Source organism: Equus przewalskii, chromosome 15 (assembly GCF_037783145.1).
Source record: "Equus przewalskii isolate Varuska chromosome 15, EquPr2, whole genome shotgun sequence".
Taxonomy (NCBI): Eukaryota; Metazoa; Chordata; class Mammalia; order Perissodactyla; family Equidae; genus Equus; species Equus przewalskii.
The window spans coordinates 6,704,759-6,711,001 of NC_091845.1; the positions used below are offsets into that span (position 1 = coordinate 6,704,759).

A 6,243-nucleotide genomic window follows, 5' to 3' on the forward strand; every position below is an offset into this window, starting at 1 on the left:
TTTCATCAGAGCTTTCTGCTGTTTTAATTTGCCCCAGGGATCTGGAAAGACAAGGCTTCTATTCCAAAGGCTTCGTGCAGAAACAACTACAGGTGTGGTCATTTAATTTCCTATCTTAAAAAAAGACCAGGTGACATTGTGAACCAGCTGGCAGACATTTGTTCTAAAGAGCAGGATTGTGACTAGCTCCTATTTTGTCCCTCCACCACAGGGCATACTAGTGTTCTGTGTCCTCTACCAAGGATCCAGCATTCTCTCCCTCTGCGTCTGATCCCTGAAGCCTGAAAACCCTTTCACAGGAGGACAAAAGCTTTCCTTCCCTAATTAGAGAGAGGGCTTAAAGGCAGATAGCCTCTGGAGGGAGAAAGGCAAGGTGAAGTCTTTCCATCCTATCAGCCAGCAAAGACCTAGAATCATCTTGACCTGATTCTGTCCTTTAGCAACTCACAACTAGGAATGTCTTCCTGAGGGCAACCGTAAGCAAAAAGCTGGGAGCAGTCTTCGATTTTAAGCTTTTGGCTAGCTAACGAATTAACGAGCAAAGAATTTGAATTGCCTTTTTGTTTAATCTGCAAGATAATGAGGAAATCTCTTCCCTCAAGTTCAGAGCTAGCTAACTAGTTAGGGAAGAACTGAACTCCAAGGTGGATTGCAAGCTCTTTTGTTGGCTTGAATCCATCTGGGTTTGGAGACTGTTTAGCTAGCAAGCAAACAAGCAAATCGTTTGGGAGACCATCTTGGTTTTTATCATTTTGGCTACAAAACCCAGACGTTAATCTGTTCCCAATTCTTTCCTTAGCTATGAAGTGTAACCTTTGTTTCTCACCAGGCTTGGGTTGCAAATTGGTCACATACTAGGCATAATTATAGTTAATCTTGATAGAGTGCTTACTATTTGCCGGACACGGTTTTAAGGGTTTTATATGTATGAACTCATTTGCTCCCTGCAATAGTTCTATGAAGTAGGTACTATTTTCATTCCAATTTGCATATGCAGAAACTGAGACACAGACATTAGGTAACTTCAAGGATACAGACAATAAGAGGCCAAGTCAGGATTTGAACCCAAGAAATCTGACTCCAGAGGCCACATTGTTTTTAAATTTTAATTGTAAACATTTTATAAAAGGATAATAGACATACAGAAAAACGTACGTCTTAAATGTACAGCTCAAGAAATTTTCATGAAATGAAATTAACCCAGATCAAGAAACAGAACGTGATCAGACCCCAGAAGTGCCCTCCTGCTCAGTTCTAGTCCCTACGTCTGTAACTGAGCAAGGGCTCATTCTGCTCACTGCGACTTTAAAGCCAATTGATTGCAAGACGAGTTGGTGGTTGAGAAAAGGATTTATTCAATTAGCCAGCAAAATCGGAAGATGGCCGACTCATGTCCCAAAGACCATCTTAAACAAGCACACAATCTTAAGGCAGTTATGTAGGACTAGTGGGCTATGAAGGAGGGGCTCAGGAACGTTGACCATCTGGCATTGGTGACGGGAGACGCCATACCAGGTCTTTCAGTTGTCATCCATCATGGATGCCAACATAGATGTTCTTCTCTGAGGAGGTCGTCATGTTCCTAAGAAAAGAACAAAGTTATCATCTATCACTATGGGGAGGTACATGTATCAGCCAGGATTATTTCCCAAAGCGCAGCTATTTATCTCCTAGGCTACATGCAGGGTCAAACATATACAGTTTGGGTGAGTTAGTCAGAGGGTATTCTAAGTTAGAACATGGCTTCCCTCATGTCAACCTTGCTTTAGGCCAGTATCATCCCCATCTCAGGATAACCACTATCCTGATTTCCTACTGTCTAAGATCCTACAATCTTTGCCCCTTTTTTAACTTCATATAAATCTAATCATATAATATGTATGCACCCTGCAGTGTCTAGCTTCTTTCATTCCTCCTAATGTTCGAGACTCATCCATGTAGTTGCCTCTCTATCCCATTCTGTTGGTCTATCTATCCTTGGGCCAATACCACACTCTTAATTACCACAGCTTTATGTACCATCTTCATATCAGATAGTACTAACATAGAGCTACAGTAATTAAGACAGCTTTGTTCTTCTTCAGGATCACTTCGGCTGTTCTTAGCTCTTTGCCAAGCTCATCAATCTCCACCAAAATACCTGTTGGGATTTGTTTAACTGGGATTGCATTAAAATTATGAATAAATGTGGTGACAATTATTATCTTTACAATAGTGAGTCTTCCAGATGAAGCGTCCCTTCATTTTTTTAGATCTCTAATCTCTCTCAATAATGTTTTATAGGATTTTGTTTTTGTTTTTTAGGTCTTATACATTTTTTTTCTTTTGCTGAGGAAGATTCACTCTGAGGTAACATCCACTGCCAATCTTCATCTTTTTATATGTGAGCCACCATCATAGCATGGCCACTGACAGATGAATGGTGTAGGTCTGCACCCAGGAACCAAACCTGGGCCACCAAAGCAGAGTACACTGAACTTAACCACTAGACCACTGAGGCTGACCCTTATACATCTTTCATTCAATTTATTCCTAGATATTTGATGTCTTTTATGCCATTATAAATAGATTTTTTAAATTTCATTTTTATTTGTTTGTTTCTAGTATTTAGAAATAAAATGATTTTTTGTATACTAACCTTGTATCCAGTGACCTTCCTAAATTCACTTATTAATTTAACCATTTTTGTGTAGATTCTTTTGGATTTTTTACATGCACAATCATATCTAAAAATGATGATGTATTTGTTGCTTCCTTTCCAATAACTATGCCTCTTATTAATCTTTCCCGCTTCAGAGGTCATTTCTTAACTACTATGCTACAATCCAAATTGCTGTACAGAACACCAGAGCTCTCTGTAAAACCCATTTCCCTCCTAAGTCCAACATTCCTGGGAGCCCACAGCAGGTTTTTTTTTTTTTTAGGAAGATTAGCCCTGAGCCAACATCTGCTGCCAATCTTCCTCTTTTTGCTGAGGAAGACTGGCCCTAAGCTAACATCTGTGCCCATCTTCCTCTACTTTATATGTGGGACACCTACCACAGCATGGCTTGACAAGCGGTGCCATGTCTGCACCCAGGATCCAAATCGGTGAACCCTGGGCCCCCGAAGCGGAACATGTGAACTTAACTGCTATGCCACCGGGCCGGCCCCACCACAGCAGGTATTCTTTACATGTGCTCATTGATCAAGTTAGGAATGCCTTCTGCCCCAAAGAACAGAAAACCCGACCTTTGTGGCATAAACAAATAAGAGGAATTTTTTGTTGATGTTTTGTTTTGCCTAACGGAGATCCTAAATAAATGGCTGCTGCAGCTCCAGCCATCACATCCACTTTCAAGGCAGGAAGAAAAAGGAAGGAGGCAAGGGCCTCCATATTTATATCCTGAGTACTTTCTCAGAAGTCCCAGAGCAGATTGCCCCTTAGGACACATGGACCAGAACTAAGCCATGTGGTCATTGCTAATTTCCAGGGAGCCTGGGAAAGTGGGATATAGAATTATTATAACTGGCTTAGACAAGATCCATAATCTGGGCCAGACACATTACCTCTTTGAACAAAATGATAGTTCACTTAGCAAAGAAGAAGGCATGGTATCGGGTGGGCAGCTAGTGGTGTCTACCATAACTCAAACTTACCTCCACCATGACAGGCTTCTGCCTGCTCTCTCTTGCACCAGCTGGGTATTCCTGTGTCCCCTCTGGACAATAGCACCTTCTGCCACAGCTGAAGCCTCCGGGTGGTCAAGTTGCCCTGTGATGTAGCAGCCAAGTGAGGGGAATGCTTCTCACCTCCTTTCATGCTACCCTCTGTCAGAACTGTCACACAGTAGTGCTGCTCGTACTCAAACGTTATAGAATTTTTAATAAAACAGATCAGTTACAATCCTCTTCTTTGCAAAGACCTCAACACAAGTGTCCAGAGCTGAACCCAGAACCAAGTGAGAACCAGGACACTGTGCACATGGCCCCAGTGAAGACCAGAATTTACTAGTGAGTCAAGCTTGTTATACTGGGTGCCCACTCTCCTCTTTCCCAGGAGACACTGGTGTTCTAGTGAGCCAAGATTCTGATGTGAATCCCTGCTCAGACTCCAGCTGGGACCCTGGCAATACACATGAGTAAGCAAAAAACTAGGAAACCATTTTGGCTTCAGAGCACTTTTGAACTGGGATAACAATTTTGAATTTTTTAGCTAGCCGGCAAGTCTAGAAATGTGGGGTCTAGACCCAATCCTGGCACTAATTGGCTGCTTAATCTTAGGGAATTTCACTCCCTTCTCTGGGCTTCAGTTTCCCTACCTGAAAAGATAAGAGAGTTTGACCAGATGGCTTCTCACATTCAACCCAGCTCAACTCTTTTTAGAGCCCACCCCTATGAGAGTGTGCTAAGGGAATGCCCCAGTGGGCCCTCAGTTTTTCGTCAGCTTAGATGCTGAGTATCTGAGGAGGAGGTCTTAATGTTAGCACCATATTAAAGATGACGAAACTGTGAGTCACAAAGACAAGGCAACTTGCTCAAGATGGCACAGCTAATAAGCAGTGGATCAGGATTTGAACCCACTTCTATCTGACTCCATCCTGGGCTCTGGACCACCATGACATGCGACCTCTATCAGCTCCCTGGGAATGGAGCCTGTGCAGCTACTGTGCAAAGCCTCAGCTGCAGAGAAGAGAGTCTTGCTTCTGGGTGGAGTGGGAAGGGCTCCCAGCTGAGGGGCAGGGCTGTCATCCACCTACTCCCCCTCCCTGTGCATTGTCTGCCCACATGACTACAATTCTCTGCAAAGCCCTCAGCTTTTCTCTACCATAGACTTCTTATTTTATTATTTCAATATAAATGATTTACTGGGAATTGTTACTCCTCAGACTGCTGAGCCTGCCGTAGAAATCAGATTGCCCTAATCTATAGCTAAGCTGAAACATATCCTTAGCTATAAGGATTCAGAACCGAGATAGCAGGCAGGCCATCACACTTGCCATCTGTATCATTTACTCAGCAGTGCATCTCAGGACCTGCCACATGGGAGGCCTGTAAACACATCCACATGTGTGACTTCTCTTCCCATAGTCTCCACGGGAGGTTACATACACATGCCAAAAATTCCACCTAGGAAACTTTTGTGAGAACTTATGTTGTATTTGTTGAGCTGCCTCAGTTTTCCCAAAAGAATCAACCTTTGGGAGGACAAAAGGCAAAAAAACAAATGGGAGTATTCAGTTTATTGACAATTTTCTGAGGCAAAGGCAGCCAGGATTCCAAACTCCTGAGCTCTCCACCATCACTTCCCACGGCAGGTTCAGGAGGGAGATTTGCAGAAATCTAAGCAATACCCACGCCTCCTATCCTAATAAGCTTGGTGGTCCATAGAGGAGCAGAAAGGACTTCTTTTGCCCCCTGGGCCTGAAGCTCTTAGCCAGTGCTTCTTAAAGTCTCTGGTGAAGTACCATTCCTTTTTCCAATCTGTCATAGACCAATAATTCTATAAAACACAATAAAAGTGAATTACTAGGGAAAAAAATAAGAGGAAAGACATACAAAATAAAAGCCTGAGTGTTTTATTATTAGATTCAATAGATTCAATATAGATTCAACTAGATTCAATAAAATTACTCTGTCAAATTGCCCTAAAAATTTCTAAACACTTACTCTCAATTTCGGTTCTTACCTTGTCCAGATGAGTTTCAAACAGCTTACAGATCAGCACTGGTCCCTGCACCAAAATTGAGTAGCACTTTGCCAGAAAAAAACAAAGGGGCAACTATGTGGCATATGTGCCACCAGTCTCCTATCCCACAACCACAGCAGACACTGCTAACTGATCACAACACTCATGCCTGAGCACAACTCCGGATTCCTTCTCAGCACATTCATGCACTCCCAGAGTCAGATTGCATACGCAAAACGAAAACTATTTGCTATCCCTGGTTCCCCTTTCCAGTCCCACCTACTGATCCTGCCTCTCTGACTATGCAGACCTTCTGTCCTGAGCCATCCGCTCCACCCCTCCTTTCCACTCCCTCCAACATGGATAGGTCTTCCCCGTTGGAGGGGCCAGAGCCTGCCTGTGGGGGAGGCAGCCCCAGCACTGGATTCCTTGGAGGGAAGAAAGAGAAGCACAATCCTGAAATTTCAAGGAAAGAAAAGACCGAGAGAATTTCCCCCAACCCCCCGCAAACCAGTTCTATTTACGATCTCTTTACACGCCCCTCCCCCCCCCCCAAACAGTATGGCCTAATCATG

The 6,243-nt window shown here is 43.3% G+C and overlaps 1 long non-coding RNA gene across 1 annotated transcript; it reads right to left on the reverse strand.

Annotated features, from left to right (window-relative positions):
• Positions 1-1,331: 1,331 nt before the first annotated feature.
• LOC103562952 (uncharacterized) lies at positions 1,332-5,971 on the reverse strand. Its single transcript, XR_547773.2, has 3 exons — positions 5,669-5,971; positions 3,640-3,754; positions 1,332-1,582 (listed from the first exon to the last, which is right to left on the reverse strand). It is a non-coding gene; the product is annotated as an uncharacterized lncRNA (long non-coding RNA).
• Positions 5,972-6,243: the final 272 nt, after the last annotated feature.